This window comes from Nicotiana sylvestris, chromosome 1 (genome assembly GCF_000393655.2).
Source record: "Nicotiana sylvestris chromosome 1, ASM39365v2, whole genome shotgun sequence".
NCBI classification, from domain to species: Eukaryota; Viridiplantae; Streptophyta; class Magnoliopsida; order Solanales; family Solanaceae; genus Nicotiana; species Nicotiana sylvestris.
In genome coordinates, this window is record NC_091057.1 from 141,690,613 (window position 1) to 141,714,088 (window position 23,476).

The window sequence follows — 23,476 nt, forward strand, 5'->3', positions numbered from 1 at the left end:
ATATTTTCAACCATTGAATTGGATGGATCTAAAGGCACTGAGTGCACCACTGGAGTGATAGGTGCATTTCTGGTTATCCATCCTGAATTCTGCGCCATCTTGTCAAGCAGACCTTGACCTTCTCTCCATGTTTTACTCAAGAATGCTCCACCCGTTGAAGCATCAACAATGTTCTTCACGCTGTCTGACAATCCTATGTAGAAACGCTGTCCCAACATCAAATCTGGAATGCCATGGTGCGGACATATGACCAGCATCCCTTTAAAATGCTCCCATGTTTCATGCAATGTTTCTATTGGCCTCTGTTTAAAACTCAAAATGTCATCAATCTGTTGCGCGGTTTTGTTGGGGGTGGAACTTGTTCACGAATTGCCTGACTAACTTCTCCCAATTTGTTATGGAATTTATGGGGAGTGAGTTTAACCAGGTCTGGGCAGCTCCGGTCACTGAGAATGGGAACAATAGCAACTTGATTGCTTCTGGAGTTACATTGGGCTGTCTTTGGGTCTTGCAGATTGACAGAAAATTTTTCAAGTGCTGTTGAGGATCTTTGACTTGTGACCCCGAAAATAGCCCCTTGTTTTGCAACAAATGCAGTATGTTATTCGTGATTTGGAATGATTCAGCTTGTACATGCGGGACTAAAATTGAGGTGGCCAAATTTTCAGTTGTGGGTTGTGCCCAATCATAAAGAACCGCCTCGGGCACAAGAGGTGCCATTGGTGCTATTGGTACAGTTGGGTGTTCTTCGTGATCTCTCATTGCTGTTTCGATTGGATCAGTTGTTTGTTGTTGTCTGTTTCTCCGATTGGCCTGGTTCAAGGCCTTGAAAACTTTCTCGGGATGTGAAAATGCTTCAAATAATTCACTAGTTCTCGATGAGTTTCTAGGCATGCACCTATGCAACCAAGTCAACAAACGTTAAAAATTTCAATGTAAAAATTGGGTGTAGAGAAAACTAACTACACTAAGAATTTATTTTTTTTGTACTTCTTTCAATCGCAATTGATAATACCGTTAAGTCCCCAGCAACGGCGTCAAAATTTGATCACGCTCAACTAAGCCTATTAAAAGACTACGCGGGCGTTGCAAATATAATCCGGGGTATTATGCCCCGAGTCAAATCCCACAGGGAATTAACGTATCAAGAGGAGTCTTTGAAGTACTAAATTCTTATTAGTCAACCTTCTCAAACTTTGTGAATACAAGTGGTGCTATACTTACTACGATAGCTATTCGAAAATAAAACAAAGGTTAATTAATACTCAAATGTAGACAATTGGAATAAAGGCCTAAGGTAATGGCTTCCCCGGTTGTAGATTTCCTTAGTCGTATATTTCTTAAAGCTATGAATTAGTTATCTCTATCAATCATGAACTCTCCAACTATCATAACTCTCTCTCAAGTAATTATGATAATTTACTAGACGCACTCTCTCAAGCTACACTAGCTAGATTCGCATTACAATTCACTTAGATTGTACCCGAGGTATCGTTATCTCTACTCCAACCTCTAAACCCTCGGTTATGACTTCGCCTATACTCCGGGAGTGATGTTGTTCAAACAATTACCTAAATATGCATTCTTTCTCAAGTAGATACATAATAAATAGGCATGGCTAATTGATGATCCTTTCAACTAATCAAATATCAAAACATAGTTGAACAAATAGAGATTAACAACTAACTCAAAACTATATTAATATCACAATAAGTTCATCCACAACGGGTTCAACCAAAACCTTAGATTAAAAGCGTTAGCTACTCATAACAATGATAAACATCATAATAAATAACTTCATTACAAATAATAAAAACAAAAGGAAGAGGAGAAGTACTTGATGTAGAAAACTCCTCTTAGCTCCTTGCCTTTCGTATTCTTGTTCTTAGCTAATAAAAGCTGCATACCTCTATTTTTGGGCGAGCTTGACCTTCTATAGGTTAAGTGAATTTTTCCCCCAGACTTCCAAAATTACCCCTGACGATTCTTTTCCGTAATCTGGACTAGCGTGATCGCGCATGTGGGCGCGCTAGTCCAGGTCTAATTTGTTTGGTTCTTTTATTCTCGCCTTCTCGCTCATTCAGCTCCTAGGGGTCTTTCTTGCTTCAATGTAGCTCCAATCACAGCTTTAAGGCCTCATACAAGCTCTTCATTCCTGCAACAAAATTTAGAGCTCATTTTTCATCATTTAATTATATTAGAGCATTGAAACATAATCAAGTTGGGGAAAAAACCATTGTCAAATGGCATATATCTAGCCTAATATCAGAGCCCCAGTTGATCATCCTCAACCCTGATCTTCGATTGATACCGATTGTACGCATCAGCCCAAGTGACAGCTGGGTATTCAATCAAATTCTACTTCAACTATTGTGAAGCCACTGAACTTCAAACGTTGAGATCTTGAGTGAAAGCTTGAACAGCTCAATCATCGGCGACTGGTGGAAAGTCCAGCCGTTCCATTTGGAATCGAGACACGAATTTTTTGAGCATCTCGTTATCCTTCTGCCTTACATTGAAAAGGTCTGACTTCCTTGTTTTGACCATGATTGCCCCGGCTTGTTCTTTTACGAAAGAATATGCAAGCATAGCAAACGAGTCAATAGAATGAGGCGATAAATTATGATACCATATCATAGCACCCTTCAATAGAGTATTCCCGAATTTCTTCAGCCAGACAGATTCAATCTCGTCATCTTCCAAGTCATTTCCTTTGATAGCACACATGTAGAAAGTGACATATTCATTTGGATCAGTCGTCCCATTATACTTAGGGATCTCGGGCATGCGGAACTTCTTGGGGGTTGGCTTCGGAGCCGCACTCAGGGGAAAAGGTTTTTCTACAAACTTTTTGGAATCCTGTCCTTTCAATATTTGTGGTGCTTCCGGGATTTGATCGACCCTGGAGTTATAGTTTTCCATCTTCGTGTCATTTTCCTCGATCTTATTTTTCCCTATCTCGATTCGCTTTCTCAGTTATTCAAGCATCTTTATGATAGCATGATTGGTCTTCGATTCCTTCTCATTTGATTTCCTCGTAACCGATTCGACCCTATGTATGATTTCCTGGGATTGCTCGAGTTCGACCCTGCTCGGTATGTGGTTCTGGTTTTGGAGCTGGGCTATTGCTGCCTTCTGAGCCTGCAACATTTCAAAGATCACCCGCAGGCTGATCCCGCCATCTTCACCGCCATATGCACTCTGAGTAGCTAATCGGGCATCCCCACAGATGCTGCTTTCGGGATCGATGGCCAAATTTCTATTGATGGCTATATGTGAACTGATGTCGATTGGATCTATATCCAGAATTCCATCGTGGCCAACAGGGGGTACAACATTTCCTGGTGCAATGTTCTCATTTTTTCCGTGGTAGCCGAGATCATTATCAATGTGGTGAGATGCTGACCGAGAGTTTGACATTTTTTAATCCTGTAATCAAAGATACTTCAAAGAACAAGTGCAAAATAGTGTGTGTTACGAAAGTTTGTACAAAGTAACCACTATTATCCTTAGCCCACGGTTGGCGCCAAACTGTATATCCTAAAATTGGATAACAATTAAATTTATACGCGGTTTTAAGGACACGTGATATAACTTGGTACAAATTAAGAAGAATAAATTAATATTGATATCGGCGATGAAAGAAATAATGCAAACCACACGAATTGAATAGCCTTGGCCTTTGAGTTTAGTCACCCTTGAACCAAATATGCTTCAACTTACTTATGAACCGCATAACAAGATAACGAAAACTAGAAAATGACAGTATATTGTTTAATATTGCGTGAATATGATTTCTTTTACAAATGATCAGACCTTCCCCCTCCCCCCCCCTCCCTATATAGTAGGGGAATCCTACTCCAGATACAATTTTATATGAGGTAAGAAATTCCATGATTGGATAATTAATCGGTCTCTTCTTGATACTGCCGGATTTGCGTCGTGAACCTCGCCCGATTGCGGATATTTCTGTTATTTGGCTCGGTAAACTTCTTTCGATCTCTATCTTGTTCGGTCTCTCAGTCTTGGTCGATCTCGATCTTGATCGGCCTTAGGGCCACGAGCTCGGCAACTTAATTTTGCATCATCGTTCGATATAACTCGAGGTTGAACCTCTGCCTATCATGTTCCAGTCTTGATTAGTCATACAAAAGGGCAAAGTCGATTTTGACCATATACAAAAATAATTTTTTATTTATATGAAAATTAAAATTTTATATATACATAATATAATTCCTATAATGTAGCTTTGCTGAGGATTCAACTAGTATCAGTGGCGTAGCCATCCTATGCAAAAGGTGGTCACGCATGCACTCTTCGTCGAAAAATTATATTGTGTATATATAAGTTACATACTATTTTATATGGACATATATTATACTTTGAACACCCTTAACATAATGAATGAGGCAGTTCATCAGTAAGTTCTTCTCATTTTGTTTACCAAAACTAAACGGAGACCATCATGTATGGTGTATTTGATCTTTTTCAATTAAAAAAATTTCCTAATAAAATAATGCTTAAAACTTAAAATTTGTGTAGAAATAAATAGTTAATCTTAGAAGTAATTTTTTTAAACAAGAAGTTACTATTTCTTAAATAAGTTTTATAATTTAAAAGTCAAAGCTCTTCAAAATTTCTTCAATAAAAGTTCTCTACAAACTACAAATTCTCTCGATTTTTTCTTTCCTTTGATTTTATGCTTACTCTTATTGGTAAAATTCAAATGTTGTCCTTTCTGTATTTTAATTTTGATTTATAAAATTATAGTTCTATTAAAATAATTATTAACTTGTTTAAAGTTTGAACATTTTTTTCGGAATTCCTAGCTATGCCACTGGTATATGATTATGATTAATAAGCTTTTGCTCACTACTCTTAGGAGTCTACGTCGAACATCTGCTACTATTTCTATTCGATTGTTTAATAAGTAGTACAGCAATACAGTTTAGGATTGTCAGTTTAGCGAACTATGTATTCAAACTTTATAACATTATTTGTCTTAAGTCAAAATAGCACATGAAAATTGTGGTTATTGCAGAGTTAAAATTCTATCGTCATTTAAGATGAATCTTGGAATGCCTTATTTACTTGTCAACAAAGAACATTTTATTTGCCTATCCAAAGTAAAAATATTGAGTAGTCTCAAAGGCACTATTGAGTAGTCTCAAAGGCACCTGGTCATGGTCTCAATTCTCTTCTTGAAAATGTCTATTTTATATTTTTGTGAATTGAGGGGGAAAAACTTACCACGAAAATGACAGATAATTAGTCAATTTTGTCCTCTTTTGTTTTTTATATTTCCTAATAGACCATTTCTTTATTAGTTCCTAATTATGTTTTAATCAATATATTGTTGCTCTCTAATCCTAGCATTTTATTTATTTGCAGAAAAAAAAATAAAGGGAGTCAAAGTAAAAGGGATTGGGCTGGTTCACGAGAAGAAAGCGATATGCCAGACCGTGGCCCAAAAATTCAGCACAATATACTGGAGTTCCAGCAAGTATACCGATCCAGCATAATATACTGGAGTTTGGAGCACCGGTGCTCCAGTCTTTAGTATATTATACTGGAGCCAACAAAGTATATCGATCCAGCATAATATGCTGGAGTTCATACACAGATGCACCGAACTCAAGTATATTATGCTGGACCGGTCTATGTTGCAGCAAAATAGTGGCTATTTTTCATTGACTTGATAAACGCTGTCTATTTTTGAATGACCAGTATGAAAACTGGCTATACCATACTATTTTTATGTTGATTTGTTCACATGATGACTTTTTTATGCAACTGATCAAAATTAAGCTAATATGTGAAAACATACTTAGAGCCCGTTTGGACATAAGAATTTTTTCAATTTATTTTTAATTTATTTTTTACTTTTTTTCGAAATCGGTGTTTTGTCATAAAATTTATAATTTTCACTTAAAGATGAATTTTGGAATTTTACAAAAATTTGAAAAATTCAAAAAGCCGTTTTTCAAAATTCACTCAGATCACACACAAACTTCAAAAACGACCCAAAATTATATCCATGTCCAAACACAACTCTAATTTTAAATATCATTTTCACTTTTAAAAAAATTACTTTTTTTTTGGAATTTTACAATTCTTATGTCCAAACGCCCACTTAAAGTAGAATCTATATTGCCTTTTTCATGTAAAAGAAAAGAAAAAAAACATCTTAATATTACGTATTAATCCAGTGGCGTACGAAGAATTTTCATAAGCAGTGTTACTATTTAACATAGTGAACAATTGAATAAATTATTGATATATATATATATTATAAAATGACAACTTAAATTGAATATATGTTCTTGTTATTGCATCATTGCTATTTGGATGATATTTTCGAATTGCTAATCTTTTCCCATGCTCAACCTCTAAATATTTAGTGTGTAAGTTTATGACAATTTATTATATGTTCCTCTATATGCATCTATATAAAGACTTCTATGTTTTGAAAATATAATTGATACTAACTTTAGATTTTGTGGTTTGAGCTATCTCTATGTCAAAGGTTGTGGAGTGGAAAGAAAAATTATATCAAGGTATGCTTAAATTTTATTCTTTGTTTTTTGTTTAAAGTATTTGCACGAAGATATTCCATACAAGAGTGCATCTTAAGAAGGATGTTTAAGAAGAAGTGTCAAATAATGATGAAGATCGAAGTAAAGCCTATTTCATAATTCTCATTAATGGTCTTTGATTTTATCATCTTTAGGTTTATGTTGTATAAGTTGAAGCAGTGATTTTTTTCAAATAATATACAGAGATTTTGATATCTGTTTTTTGTTGTATATATTTATACTTTACAATTGCAATAACTTTGAGTCATGATTGTCTCCTATGTCGAAGTGAGATTCTAATGTGCTTTTCTTTTCCTCTTATATATAGATTTGTAATTTTTATAAATATATTTTTTATATGTTCTTAATTCTTTTTGTCTCTATTTCTTTTCTTCAATGAATTTTTTTGAATTGATTTTCCATGTCTAAAGTTGTTTCTCTTCTAACACTCATTAATCTTAAGTAGGTTTCGTAAATTTATAACATGTTTTGCTCTAACATTCTTTTTCAAAATTCTCAATTTTTTTCCATGTTTTCATAATATTCAAAGATTTATTTATTTTTGGTGTTCAAAAGAAAAAGAAAAAAACCTGAGCAAATAAGGATGAGATCAAAACAAGAATAGTCCCACAAAGAAAAGGTGTGACGTTGTGACCTTTCTTGAGGAATAAAGATAATTTTACTATCATTGTAAAACTTTACTTATATTATGAAGATTGTGCTAGAAAAATCAAATGTTCAATTCACTAGGCATTAAACTATGACATTAATAATTTGTAAATAACTTTAACTTATATAACATATGATGTAATCTAATTAATTAAGAAAATTACAACTTATAATAGGTTATTACCGATCAAAATTTTTAACACTGTGAATGAGTAGGCTTTCAGTAGTTTAAGAATCAATAGACAATGAGTTAATAACTTTATTAATAAAGTATTTTTGATTTTCGGCTTATATATAGATGAATGAAAACTTATTGAAGTTCATAATCAACTGTCAAACGATACTCATTATTCTAATGTTAGGATTTACACACAATTCGTTTTGATTCTTATCTTATTAATTGTGTTATTGATAGATTATTTTAATTCAAAAAATTAAATGTTCATGTAAATGCTTGGTGAATTTTACTCTTTAAAGTATGTCATTATCTCAAATTTAATGTTGCAATTACTCAACTAAATGTATTCCATAAAAGCATGCTTTAACTATCAGAATAATGCAATAAATTTACAAAATACAAGTTTTAACATTTATGTTGCAAGGTAAGAGGAGGAGGTCTTCCTAATAATCTTTTGTCAAAAAATATGTCTTTTTTCCCATAGAAATCTTCAACCTCTCAATATACAACTAATAATAATTTATTTTATTTTATTTTATTCGTGTAATTAGCAGGTTTAAGAATCTATTCAATTTTTATTTTAATTTTAGTTTTTATTTTTATTAGTGTTGAACTTTCTTAATTAGGTAAAACTTAAGTAATCTTCAGTGGTAATATACAGATAACTATACATCACATAGATTATTTGTTACAAGTAAACTAAATTTATGCAATAAACCAAATATATTTTATTTATTGGCAGTTTTCTTTCTCATAAGAAAAGGGATAATATCTATATTTGTTATTAACTTGATAAATTTTTTCAATTTTATTGATATATATGGGTGAAATCGGGGATAATGCATACTTGATTTCTATGTGAAGAATATGGAAGAAGGGCATGGACACATAAGATTAAAATCAAGGCTGGAAGCCCCTCGTATCAAGATCCATGAAAGATGAACGATGTGCTCATCAACGGGTCTGATAAAGCGATGCGCCCGAGACCCAGACGAGTTCTAAGACCTCGGGAAATACGATAAACAGTTACACACATCGGATAGAGGGCTGTGATATTCGCACCCAGCCGGATATCATGACGCGGATTTCTGTCACGACCCCGGTTCGCCCTCTGTGAACCATTGTGACGGCACCTAGTCTTCTACGACTAGATAACCCTAAATTGCGGAAGATAACCAAAGTGCGGAATAAAAAACTAATTAAAACAGAATGAAGAGTGATAAAACAATATTTAAAAGTGCCGCTCGGCATACACAATATATAACTCTCAAACCAATACATACTTCCAAGACCCAGAAACCCATGAATCACAAGCTAAGGATCCCTACACAGTACTCTAACTCCAGAATATCTAACAAGGAAAAGAAATACAGAAGGGCAAATGTTTAATAGCTAGAATAGAAAGCGACTTCTCGGTCTGCGGACGCGGCAGATATACCTCGAAGCCACTGGAGCAGTCGCCTCGCCTCAAGGGTGATAGGACTGAGTCGTAGTACCTGGATGTGCACATGAAAAACATGCGTAGAAGGGGCATGAGTACACCACAACGGTATTCAGTAAATGCCAAGCCTAACCTCGATCGGGTAGTGACGTGAAAGGTCAAGGCCCTACTGAGGTTAAACAAAATATAAAGTTTGACAGGGTAGAACAAAATAGTATAAATAAATACAGCGGTAAAAGTAATACAGGGTATAAAAAGGGCAACAACAACTATTATAGAGACAAGGTAAAACACGGAAAGAAATGCGACTTAGCACCAAAATGACAACCGAGGATCTCCCAGAATACCATCTTGTAGTCCCATATGTACATATCCAATGGATCTCCCAGGATCTCATCCCGTAGTCCAACTCATAGTGCGCGGGGATCTACCGGAATCCTATTTCGTAGTCCCAAATGTAAATATCCAGTATTGAGGGAATCTACCGGGTGCATTCCCCTAATTCCATATAACTGTGCGGGGGGATCTACCGGAATCCCACATCCATAGTCCCAAAATAAACAGACAAGGGGGAGCTACTGGAATCCCACATCCGTAGTCCCAAAATAAATACACAGCAACAACAGGAAAATATACAGAAATGGCAAAATTTCATATTAAAGCAACAAGTAATTCTAGCCTAGCATGCTACACAGAATTCAGGTAAGGCAGGTTAAGCAAATAAAGCAATTAAGTCACTTAGACATGCTTTCCTAAGCTAACAACAGGCTTAATAGTGCAAGTAATAAAAACAAATACTAGTGATTACTTAATGAAAAACGAATTTCCAACAATTAGCATAAGTATGCACTCGTTACCGTACGTACAAGGCATTTCAATTACTAAATATACCAATCATAAGGGGAAGGTCCCTCCCCACAAGGTTAGACAAGCCACTTACCTCGAACCGTCTCAAAACCAACCCGAAATCACGCTCTTGCCATGAGTACTCGACTTCAAATGGTCCAAATCTATTCAATTCAATTGCATAATGTAAATAACACTTCAAGTAACTAACTCTACAAAGAAATTCTAAGCTAATACGCAAAATTAGGTAAAATGACCAAAATGCCCCTCAGGCCCACGTCTCGGAATCGAGTAAAATTTTTAGTTTTAGAATCCTCACACCCTCACGAGTTCATGCATACCAAGATCATCCAAATCTAAGGTGAATTTTCCAATCAACAGTTGAATTCTAGGTCTAAGAACTTTCTTCCAACTTTTCCCCAATTTTCATCTCCAATCTGAAATTAAATGATGAATTCATATTTGGATTAATGGGTTACAAGCAAAAAGTAGTTAAGAATTATTACTCAATCGATATCTCTGAAAATCCCTCAAAATCTCGCTCAAATCCGAGCTCCCAAGCTTAAGTTTTGATAAATATGGCTAAACCCTCGATTTTGAAATTTTATATTCTGCCCAGGTATTTCCTTCTTTGCGAACGCGGAAGGACCCTCGCATTCGCAAAGCACAACTTCGCTTGGTCCAGCTTTCCTTCATCACGAACGTGATGCCCTATTCGCAAATGCAGTGCACAATCTCCTCCTCCTATGCGAACGCGGGAACATCATCGCGAACGCGTAGGTATAAGACCTCTCAGCTTCGCGAACGCGGGAGAAACTTCACGAACACGGGAGAAACTTCGCGAACGCGAAGCATTAAATCTCCCCCAGCCCCATCTCCTCTTTGCGAGCGTGAGACCCCACTCGCGAACGCGAAGAAGGAAACCAGAACTGGGCTGCTGCAATTTCTCTAAGTTCCAAAATGACCCGTTGAGCATCTGAAACACACCTGAGGCCCCCGGGACCTCAACCAAACCTGTCAACCAATCATAAAACATCATTCAAACTTTTTCCAACCTTCAGAACGCTCAAAACAACATTAAAACACCTATTTTCCATCGGATTCAAGCCTAAGAATTCCAAAAACTCTAGAAATACGCTTTCGATCAAAAAGTCTATCAAACCTCGTCCGAATGACCTGAAATTTTTCACACACGTCACATTAAATATTACGGAGCTACTCCAACTTCCAGAATTCCATTCCAACCCTCAGATCAAAATCTCACTATCGAACCGAAAACTTCAAAAATTCAACTTTCGGCATTTTAAACCTAAATTAGCTACGGACCTCCAAAACACAATTCGAACATGCCCCTAAGCCCGATCATCCAACGGAGCTAACGGAACCATCGTATTTCCATTCCGAGACCGTCTTCATATTGTTCCGACTACGGTCAACTCTCCAACACTTAAGCTCTCATTTAGGGACTAAGTGTCCCAAAATTCTCCGAAACTCAAAACCAAACATCTTGACAAATCAAAATAGCAGAAATAAAATTGGGGAAAGCAGTTAATAGGGGATCGAGTCGTTAATTCTTAAGACGACTGACCGGGTCATCACAATTTTTCTCAATGTCGGTTACAGATCAATAATTAATGAGAAATGAAGTTTTTTACTTTTTTTAGACTTAATAGGGGATGAAACTCTCCTCCTATATAAAGGAAAAGTTTTTCTTTTGTAAGACATATTGTGACACGCGAATCAAAATAATAAAAATTTATTTTGTGCCTTTTAGCTACTGTTAAAGTCCTTGTTCATTTAAACTGTTCTTCATTCACGACTAAGCTTGAATCGATTATCCAATCGAGGACAAAGTCATTGTTTGATCTAAATTCAGGCTTGGCCACGATGTCACAATTGATTTGATCGTTTAATTCGTGTTTAATTCATTTATCTTATATACTTAATTGTTCTTGTTGAATCAAACCACGAATCATTAAATCGCATGCAAATTTAATTGTTATCTAATTTAAAGGTAAAAAAATTAATGTTCCTTAAACCCTGCGCAAAGCGCGACTGAGTTTACTAGTTAGACATAAAAATCGAGGTTGCCGCGAGTTCTTTGCCTATTTTATCATTATATAAAAGAAACATAGAGATTGAAATGTTACAAGTTTGGACCAAGAATGATCAAATAAGAGCACCCGTTTGAAAAGAGCAGTCGCCTGACCAACACGGTTCCAGGTAAATGTGCTCCGTCAAAATGGAATAAATAAAAATACTCAACTCGTCCAACATGACCAAACCTAACTTCCTTTTTTATTTTGCTTTTAAAAAGAATGTTAAAAGTAACGTATAAATCGCTAAAAATATTTTATAGTTGTGACGACCCGATTGGTCATTTTGAGCATTTGCATTTCGCTCGATAGTTTGAGGGAAAGAGTATTTTTGTATGATGTATTATGACTTAAATGAAATTTCGGTTTTGATTTTCAAGTTATTCGGAATCGATTTGGAAGAACGAACTTCAAGATTTAAGCTCTAAGTTGGAAGAGTTGACCAAGTTTGACTTTTTAGCATTTGACCTCGGAAATGAGTTTTGTCGGTTTCGTTAGTTTCGTTGGGTGATTTTGGACTTAGGAACACGTCCGAATTGTGATTTGGAGGTCCGTAGTTTAATTAGGATTGAAATGGAAAAGGTTAGATTTTTGGGAAGTTTGACCGTGAGTGAACTTTTTGATATCGGGGTCGGATTCCGATTCCGAAAGTTGGACTAGGTCCGTAATGTCAAATGTGACTTGTGTGAAACATTTGAGATCAATTGGACGTGATTTGATAGGTTTTGGAATTGGTTGTAGAAGTTTGAAGTTTTAAAGTTCATTAAGCTTGAATTGGGCTGTGATTCGTGTTTTTAGCATTGTTTGATGTGATTTGAAAGCTCAACTAAGTTCATATGATGCTTTTAGACTTGTGTGCATATTTTATTTTGATCCTCGAGGGATCGGGTGAGTTTCGGATAGGCTACGGAGTGAATTTGAACTTAGAATCATAGCTGGTGTTCTACTGTTTCTGGAGCTGTTGCAAATCTCGCATTTGCGAAGAATCCTACGCATTTGCAAGCCTGGTCATGGCTAGGGGGTCCTCGCATTTGCGAGGTAAAGTTTGCAATTGCGAACTTTCCATTTCCGCTTTTGCGAATGCAATGTCGCATTTGCGACTCAGCACAATTTTGATGACCTTCGCATTTGCGAAGAAAGGTCCGCATTTGCGAGGGCATCAGAGTCCGCATTTGCGAGAGCATTTGCGACTATTTTATCGCAAATGCGATTATTGGGATTCTGAGAGGAATTTGCAATTGCGACCTCTTTCTCTCGCAATTGCGATGTCCGCAATTACGAACAATATATCGCAATTGCGATATCTACAGCAGGGTAAAAATTGAGTTAGACGGGATTTCTCTCATTCTTTCAAAATTTCAAACCTAGAGAATCCTAGAGGCGATTTTCTCAAGAGTCCTTATTCCCCAATTCATTGGTAAGTGATTCTAACCTATTTTCTTTCAATCTTCTATTATATTTCATAAAATTTCAACCAAAAATCTAGGATTTTCATGGTAGAAATTGGGGATTTAATTAGAATTAGAAATTTTTGTAAAATTAGAATTTATACCTCACATTGAGGTCGGATTTCGAAATAAATTACATAATCGGGCTCGGGGATGAATGGGTAATCGATTTTTGGTCTGAATTTCGGGTTTGGACCAAGCGGGACCGGGAGTTGACTTTTTCAATATTGACCTAAATTGAACTTCTTTCATTCATGGGTAGTTCCTAAGGCTTACTTTGAATCATTTGGTTGATAAATTGCTAGATTTGGTTGGTTCGGATGCTTGTTTGAAAGGCAAAGCCGTGGTTGAGCTTTGAGTCAATTTTGGAGCGAGGTAAGTGCCTTGCCTAATTTTGTTACGGGAATTTTTTCTATTATTTGACATTGTTTGCTACATGCAAGGGTGATACATATATGGGGTGACGAGCACATATGCATGTGCCAAGGTTAATCATGCTCGGGGGTAGATTAAGCTATGAATTGTACCTTGCAGAACTACGTGACCTTCTTGTTTCATGTCTTATTTGACTCCTAGATACTAAGGATATAGAATTAAATGTTAGAAACCAGAAATTTATTTTATTATAACTTGATTAAAAATTTGATGGAATTCTGAGAAACATTGATGTGTCTAATTCGGTCATCATTATGCTAAATCATTAATACATTACTGCGGCTAATAATTTTGAGATACTAGATTCTATGCTCATATTGTAGACCATCCTTGAGATTTGTTGAAACACTTGACTAAAAAGGTTCTTGAGGGTTTATTGAACTATTGTTGGCTTGAAAGTAATGATTAGGGTCTCATTTGGGATATTTGTTTAAACACTCTCCTTGACGTTATTTATGCTTCCTGTCTTGTTTGTCATTGATATACATATGCTTGGTAAGAAAGAGTGTAAAGCACAAAGGGTGATGCCGCGCCATTCTATATATATTATCATGTGAAGGAGAGTGTAAAGCGCGAAGGGTGATGTCGTGCCATATCATTTGAGAGTAAAAGCACGAAGGGTGATACCATGCCATTTTATTTATATTATCATGCTTTTATGTTACACGAGTTCATGGCACGAAGGGTGTTTCTATACAGGTGAGGATGAGGGACATGCATTATATTGTGATATCTTTTCCACTCATATACGTTCATGTCTTTACCTTGAGCTGTTATTGTCGTATTTATGGTTCTTATGTGACTTGTCGTTATTGTTCTATCTTTGTTCTCTATCTCAATTATTGTTGTGTTGCCTATGTCTTCTACTTGCTTAACTTGCAAATACCATGCCTACTTCCTGTTGTTATATCTTTGCCTACGTCGTATATATTTTGTTATACATTAGTACAAGCCTTCTACCATGTTAGTCACTCATGCCTCTATTTGTTAGCTTATAAAGATCATGCTTTTCCTTCTTGTTAGTTATATTTACATCTAAACCTTCTACCATATTAGTTAGTGAAATTTATGTTCTTCTACTATACTGGCTGTCATTACTTTGTGCCCTCTATCTTGTCTATTTCTATTTACTATATGTTTCCGACTTCTTATTTATTACTTTCTGGATACTCTCTACTTGGTGGATCTTATTGTTAGAAATTATCCTACCTGGTTGGTATTACTGTATGCACATTTGGTAAGGATGAGATAAACGAACGAAAGGTGATGTCGTGCTATATGATTTGACACATAATTATTTATATATGGTGAGAAAGAGATAAAAATACGAAGGGTGTTACTGTGCCATTTGATTTGATATCTTAGTATAGGTGTTTAACATGTGGGTCGGGCCAGTCCGGGTTAAGAAAAAGGGTGAACGACTAGTTTTCAATCCGGATCGATTACCGGTTTTTTCAAACCGGACTTAACGGGTCTGGATCCATCCGGGTAAAAAATAAACTGGAACAATTACGGGTCCAAGGGGCCAGGCCGGGCTAGGTTAATGTAATTTTTATCTTTTTTCTATTTTGTCTAACTATCGTAATTTATATTAATATAAAGTAAAAACATAAAACAAAAAACAATCTTATAAAAAGAGTGTTTGAATAAAAGGATGCAAAGGCTTTAAAATCGTTATATTTGAAATTTTGAATATTTCATTAAGAATTTAATATAATAGAATACAATGAAGATGGAAAAAAAATTGCACCTATAATTTGCAAGTGTTTTTTTTATTTCAAACTTACAAATTGAAGTTTACATTTAATAACAAGTAAATTAACGAAAAAGAGTAAATCAAAGGTTTTGCTTTGACTTAGTAAGTTCTTCATAATCAATATTAACTTCTTGGCCATCTTCTGGAGTGTTAAATTCAGATGGGTTACCATGTGTTAGTGTATCTCCAAGTTCCTTGTCTTCTGGTCATCAACATCTTCACGTCCCTGATTTCTTCGTTCCGATCTAATCCAATCTCTGAAACATACTAAAACTTCCAAAGCATTGCTTCCCAATGAGTAACGAGTGTCTCCAAGTTGTTGTCTTACTTGACTAAGTGCACTCTCTGATGCAACAGTTTAAATTGACACATTCAGCACGTCCCAAGCCAGCGGAAAGACCAGGAAATTGCTTTTCATTCTCATGTCACCATCCCAACGATGAAAATTCCTTTGTGCGAGGCTTTTTTTGCTTTTGCAAGTAGAATTGAAGTTCATCAATGTTCCTGCTACTGGTTTGAGTGATAGAAAATGTAAACCAAATATTAAAGGCCTTCATCATCATCCATAGTAGTAGAAGTTGTACAATGCATAGTGGGATTAACATTACCTATATTTATAGCATCATCATCAACTATATTTGCATAATAATTATATAATTATTGTAAATAATCATTTAGCTTGTTCATACAATAATATATATCTTTGGATTCAGTTGGTCCAATCTCCATATAAATGTATAGAGCATTGATTAATTGGTGACAATCAGACATCTTAATAGAAGGATTTAAAACAACGCCAATTAAGTAAATCAGAGGAATTTGAAAGAAATTTTTTTTTAATTTTGCTTGAATTTTTTCAAAAACATTCTTATATTTTTCTTTCTTCTTAAATTCAGAAAGTGAAAAAGAAATTTCAGCTATATGTACTAAAGCCATAGTAACAGTAGGAAAATATGCTCCAAAAAACTCAACAGTAGCTGTACAAAATTTATGTAAAAATTTAGTAACATCATTAATGGCCTCCCAAGTAGTAGTTGTTAACATTCAGTTTGGATTAGTACAATGCGCATTAGCAACTTCAGTTATTGGCAATTTATATTTGTAGCAATATTTTAAAATAAGTATGTATAATTTCATCTAGTAACAATTTCGTCTGGTATGAATCTGGGGTTAAGGTTATGCTCGGTACATTTATTTTTAAGTTCCGTAATTCTAGATTGTCTATTATTTCCTTGAATAATACCAACTGCTCTTCTAACATGAGTAATCTTAGTTGAAAATAAATCAAGGCCACTTTTAACAATTAAAATATAAACATGACATGTACACCTAACATGAAAAATTTCGTCAAGTGGTAGTTGCAAATGCAGTCTTAATATTGAAATTGCAGCATTATTGTTAAAAGCACTATCAAAAGACATACACAATACTTTTTTCTTAAGATTATAAAATTCAACAACTTCGCAAATAGTAGTACTTATAAACATAGCAATATGACTTCGATCTTCATCATATTTAAAAGCGATAATACGTTTTTGCATACAATAATTATCATCTATCCAATGACATGTAATTGTCAAATAATCATATCCATTAACAGCATGGCCAGTATTAAAAGTTAGAGAAACTCTACAAGGAAGGTGGTCAAACAAATAACGTATGTATGTTTTATATTATCTATGAAGTCTAAAGATATCAGATCTACAAGTACTTCTAGGGATACCTTTAAATAAAGAATTATAAATTCTTTGAATATATATATAAGATATGATGAAGAAGCAAAAGAAAAAGGTAGACAACCCAAAGCAATCATTTTTGCTAACTCCTCACAATCCTTCATTTTATCATATTTCATAAGTCCTCCAGTATTAGGGTTTAAGGTTCCTTGATTTTCATCTAAATCTGAGCCTCATTCTATAGAATGCTCTATTCTCATATGTCTTACTAAGTGTCCCAGTCCCCCCTAATTGTCCTCCAGTCTTATGTTATAAATCATCTTTACAAAGTCTGCATCTAACTCTATCAGTATTCTCTAATTCATCAAAAAAATTCCAAACCTTACTTCTTTTTCTCCGATTAGTAGTCGGGGCCACAAGTGGTCTACTACTAGCACCACGACCACCACCCCTGCTACCAACTCCAACACTACTAGGTGTAAGTGGTGTCTCATCTTCAATTTCTAATTCATTATCTTCTATACCGAAATCTTCTTGTAATTGTTTATAATCTATATTATTATCAGGTAATATTTAAGAAATATGTGTAGAGTCATTTAAATTACTATCAGATGTTGAAGTAGTACCTCTTTTTTTATTTCCCCGATTACCTCGATTAGCAACCTTATTATAAATTCTTTTTGCAGCATTAAACATATTATAAAAATTTAACTACTAGTAAAAATTAGATATGCAAATAAAATAATAAATAAGAGAAAGAGTTGGAGGGAATGCACCGAATTCGGCAATAAATGGAACACTTGATGATTTCGCAATTCCAATGTTACCACGAAGAAACGTCAATTGTTCAAAGTTTGAGGTTCAAAAACTTCAAATAATAAATAATACGATAAATTAAATTTCAAAAAAAAATGAGAGCCAAATAATTGATTGCACTTTAGGTGAAGAATGAGAGAATGATAATTGAAAATATGAGTTTGAGAAATGAGAGATAAGCGAAGAAATGAAGAAGAGGGGGGTGTATTTATAGTTTTTTAAAGGGCTAAATTAGTAATTACTAAAAGTGTTATTTTTTTTAAAAAAAAAAAGGCCCCAAAAGGGCTATTTTTGCAATCCACCCGTTGGGCAACGACCAAATTGAAGCTGACTGTTACCAACGGTCATATCACTTTAAAAAAAATCAGATTTATAGCCGTTGAACTCGTCTGGGCCGATCCGGGCCGAGCCGGTTAACCGGTTCAACGGTATTTTTTGTTGACCGGGTTTGACCGATCTGGTTAATCGAATTTTTTTTAAATGGACCAACCCCGTAACCCAGCCCTCCCGGCCCCCTAACTACTGATCTGGGCTGGTCCGGGTTACAACCGGTCTAGGCCGATCCAGAAACGGGTCAACCCAACCCGTTAAACAGGCTTATATCTTGGATATACTTCACACACCAGAAAAGATTATGAATTTTACTATTGTGATTTCTCCTAGTAATCGTTTACTGCCTCGCATAGTTGTTTACGATTCTCTTATCTGTTATGCTCAAAAATTGTCTATATTGTTAGTCTAAGGTACATGTTATAGCAGTAAGCATCTTTTAAACTAAAAATCTTCGTCACTACTTCGATGAGGTTAGACAAGATACTTACTGGGTACATGGGGTCAGTTGTACTCATACTACATTTCTGCACCTTGCGTGCAGATTTTGGAGCGGAGTTGCGGGTAATGTCGGGAGCTGACTCTGAAGATGTTCGTGCATTCCAGATACAACTGCCACTTGTCCTTGGTAGCTTTAGATTTTGCTAATCTGTTAATGTAACTTTCAAATAAATCACGTATTTATTTGTATCAGCTTTGTAAATTTCAAATTCTTAGAAGCTCATGATTTGTACTACCAGTCCTTGGATTATATATAAATTGTCACACCTCCTTTTTCCGCGCCCGGGGGGCGCAGGGGAGTTTTTTCCAATTAAAGGACAATCGAAACGGGATTCGTTTATTTATTTCAGAGTCGCCACTTGGGAGATTTGGGGTGTCCCAAGTCACCAATTTTAATCCCGAATCGAGGAAAATAATGACTCTATATTATAGTCTACGTACCAGAAATCCGGATAAGGAATTCTGTTAACCCGGGAGAAGGTGTTAGGCATTCCCGAGTTCCGTGGTTCTAGCACGGTCGCTCAATTGTTATATTCGGCTTGATTATCTGATTTTATACAAGTATGAACTTATGTGCAAATTTTAACTTTTAACCGCTTTATTATTATTGTTTTTACAAGAATGTGAACATCGCTTAAAACACGTCTTTGGACTGCGTCACATGAAATGCACCCACAATCCGGAACGCATTTTATTTGATGTTTTGAGATTTGGATTTGGGTCGCATGAAATGCACACCCGAGCTTAAGAAAGTAATCATTAAACACGCGCCTAAAGAGACTATCGCGTTATTATTTTGCGGAGGTCGTGAAATTCGCTAAACGGCCCTCCTGAATTCTAAGTAATTTAAAACAAGTATTTACTGAGGGCCCCACAATTTATGTTTTTATTTGGCGAGGCTCATCTCATTCTTAGTTTCTAAAAAGAATTTGCAACGTCATGGAAATGCATCTCGGGCCACGCCACAATCAATGCGCCCGTGACTAAAGACATATTTCGACTCCGATGAGATTTGGATTTGGGTCACATAAATGTGCACCCGAGTTTAGGGAGATAACATTATTAAAGGCGCGCCTAAAGCAACTAGCGCCTTATTATTTTTGGGGAGGGCCGTGAAATTTGTTAAACGGTCCATCCCGGAATCTAAGTATTTAATACATATATTTTGTGAGGGCCCCGCAATTTTTCCCTTTTATTTGGCGAGGCTCGTCTCATTTTATTCTTTATTATTTATTTTTATATATATTTTTTCTTTAAAAGAAGAGGTAAACTTAAGGTTACTACATTTTTACTTTATCTATTTAAAGGGTTAATTCAAAGTTAAAAATATATTGCAAGCCATGCTGTACGCAACGCACTAGTGGTTCACGACAAGTTCCATTTAACTATGTTCCGAATTGGAGCCGGGTCACATGAGATGCACCCCCGGTTCCTTTAATCTAATTACATGCAAACCAACAATATTGCCATAAATTACTAATTTGACGCTATTTATAAACTATCATTTTTTCTCTAAATCTAGTTTAATGAAATATAAGCTACTAAGCTAACAATAAATGGCAAGCATCTAACAATTAGTGATAAACAAAAATATAAAACTAACAGCAGAACATAACATTGACAAACAACGATAAACTAACATGCCGAGATAAACTTCACAATACGGCAAATGTACTACTAATAACTCAAATTCATCGAAACAAGACATGGAAGCAAAGAACACACCGAGACGAAAATAACATGAATACTCACGTTTAACAGCAGCGTCGAGTTTCAACATCTCGACCTCGCCAAAATGGACAGCAACAACCTCGGCGTACCGGACCTCGACGAACCGAAGTCGACCTCGACGGAACTCATCCGGACAGAACTACTGGGCTGTTTTGTTGAACGTTTTCGTTTGGTTTCAGCTTATGCGTATGTGTGTTTTCTTGGTCAGTCATGGCAAGGAGGAAAGGTTGTTCATGGCTGGACGTTGTAGGCAACCGTTTGAACGCGGGGGGTGCGACTGGATGGTCGCCTTGGCGTGGTATTACAGGTTGGTCGTCGGGGCTGCTAGGGGTCGTCTGGGCAGTGGCGTTTGGTGGTGGTGCTGAGCTGGGTTGTTTGGCGATGGGAAGGTAGCGGACTGGAGCTGGATGGGTTTTGCTGGGTAGGTTTTGACGAGGTGGAGGGTGATGGTTTGGTCGTCAATGGTGGAAGGCGATGAGGAGTTGGGCTGTAGGGTTTTTGCAGTGGAGGCGACGGGTGGTGTTGGGTGCTTGGTCGACGGAGGTGGTGCTGGTGGTTATGGCGTTGGTTTGGACAATGACGACGCAAGAGCTCGCTAGCCGGGGGAGAGGGTGGTGCGACTGTGATGGTGTTTGGGTCTTTTTGCTGGGTTCCGGCATCGGGGGGGGTGACGCTTGGTGGTGTTGGGTTTGGACGCGGGGAGGTCGTGGTTGTTTGACGATGGTTGAGGGGGTTAGGAGGAGGAGGAGGGTGGTCCGTTGCTGGTGGTGATGGAGGAGGAGGGTGGTTTAATGGTTTTGACCTGCGTATTTGCTTCTTCTTCTTCTTGAAGAAGAAGCCTCAACAGTAGTCACTTTTTCTCAAAATCAAAAATCTCCCAAGTCTGTTTCGTTCTCTTTTTTTTTCTCCAGGTTTCCCTTTCTTTCTTCTTTTTTGAAGAAGAAAGAGGACCAGTAGTTCCTTTTTTTCAATTTTCCAAAAAGTCCCCCCGTTCGTTCCTTTCACCCGTGTATTTAGCATGGGTTTTGCCCAGAAAAATGAGCCCACGCGTGGTGGGGTTCAAGGAATATGTCCCCCACGCGTGGTGGGGTTCCCCATGTGTCCTGGACACGGTTTATTACGGGCTAGGTCCGAAAATTAGGCCTAAAACCGGGTAGTTTGAACCCGAATATTATTCTTTTGCCCGGGCCCGAGAAATAGGAACACGTTGCTTAACTAGTCCTATGTAAGTAAAATAACTACCAAAAATAAGACTAGTATTTAAACAAAACTATATCTTTTTAAATATTTTTCAAGATTTAAAATAGCTACAAAATATTAATGAAACTATTTTTTTTGTAATTTTCGTTCTTTAATAAAGACAAAAATATGAAGTAACATTTTTGTATTTTTCAAAATTATAATGACTGCAAACATTAATAGAACTATATATTTTTTGTAATTTTCGAATTTATATAAAGTACAATTTTTTTTTTGTATTTTTCAAATTTATGAGAGATACATAAACAAAAATTTATATATATATTTTTTGAAATTTTCTTTTTGCACCGAAATAAAGTAAAAATAGTTAAAATGGCTATATTAGTCCTAAATTAGATATTTTAAGCTAAGAGCGTAAAAATTCCCGGGGAGGGTCAAAAATCACGTGCTTACAGCTGCCCCTCTTTGACTGGAAACACGAAGAGTTTTCCGACAAAGAACGACTAGACGTGTTTTTGACCCGACCATTACTTGGACGGACTACACTTAAGGAAAGGGAGGGAATGTGACCGAGCCCTGGTATCTGAGCTGCCTACATATCCTTGGTTATACAGGAATCAGGCCACGTGTAGTTCGGGAATGAGAGAGATAGTGAAGTGTACCGAGGTGGAGAGCCGATCGAGGTGCCGTTCCGTTGAGGTTCCGGTCCGCGGTCCTGTCATTACAACAAAAATGAAAACTGAAAAAGACTAACTAAGCCTATCAGCTACTAGTTACAAGGATTCCTATCTCTTAAGTCTTCTGAAACTTGGTCTTGAGTCTTGAATGGTGCTTCATGCAGACTTTGGATCTGAACCTTGATACTTGCTAGTTGTAGGTGCTAGTTCTTGAGCAGACCACATTTGTTCTCCACTTCCGTAATTTGGGTTTTTTTTCTTTTTTTTTCTCTTTTTCTTCTTTTTTTTTTTTTGTTTTTTGGTGACCAGCTTCTGTTGATCATCCCAGACTGTGGACTTGCATACTTGGGGCGAGCTTCTTGTTGCTTCTATCTTGGATTGAGTGCTGGGGATTTTTGTTGTAACCTTCTGCTTTCCAGTGGGTCACTGCTTGATTTTGAAACATGCTTCTCCGTTCTACAGGCGGACTCCTGACTTCTTCTATCTTCGACACGCAACAACCTCCGTTCTACAGGCGGGTCCCTGACAATCAAAACAAACAAAACAAACAAAATTTTCTAACCCAGTTTGTACTGGGAAGATTTGTGAGTCGTTAGCAAAATTGTAACTCACTTACACTACTGATTCAATGATGAGAGTAAACTAAAGACTAGGCTAGGATGTGCATCTCCTCTGAGTAAAACCAAAACTCTTGCTAGCAAATGTGTCTGCTAAAATAGAAACCTCAATGACTCAAACTAGAAAGTGTGTCTTCTATGGTTGAATCGGAATGAGCTAAACTAGGAAGTGTGTCTCCTAAGGGTGAAAACTTCAGTGACTAGAACTAGGAAGTGCGTCTCCTATGAATAAAATCTCGACTAGGAAGTGCGTCTCCTACGGGTAAACTTCAAAAAACTGGACTAGGAATGGTGTCTCCTATGGTCGAACTTAAAATGAATCAAATTAGGAAGTGCGTCTCCTACTGGTGAAGCTTGCTTAGGAAGTGCGTCTCCTATTGGGAAAACTGTTCTTAGGAAGTGCGTCTCCTACTGGGTAAAACTTGCTTAGGAAGTGCGTCTCCTATTGGTGAAACTGAACCTAGGAAGTGTGTCTCCTATTGGT

The 23,476-nt window shown here is 36.4% G+C and overlaps 1 non-coding gene across 1 annotated transcript; it reads left to right on the forward strand.

Annotated features, from left to right (window-relative positions):
* Positions 1 to 228: 228 nt before the first annotated feature.
* Positions 229 to 335, forward strand: LOC138882068 (small nucleolar RNA R71). The gene has a single exon (XR_011403543.1). It is a non-coding gene; the product is annotated as a small nucleolar RNA R71 (small nucleolar RNA).
* The last annotated feature ends 23,141 nt before the right edge of the window (positions 336 to 23,476 follow it).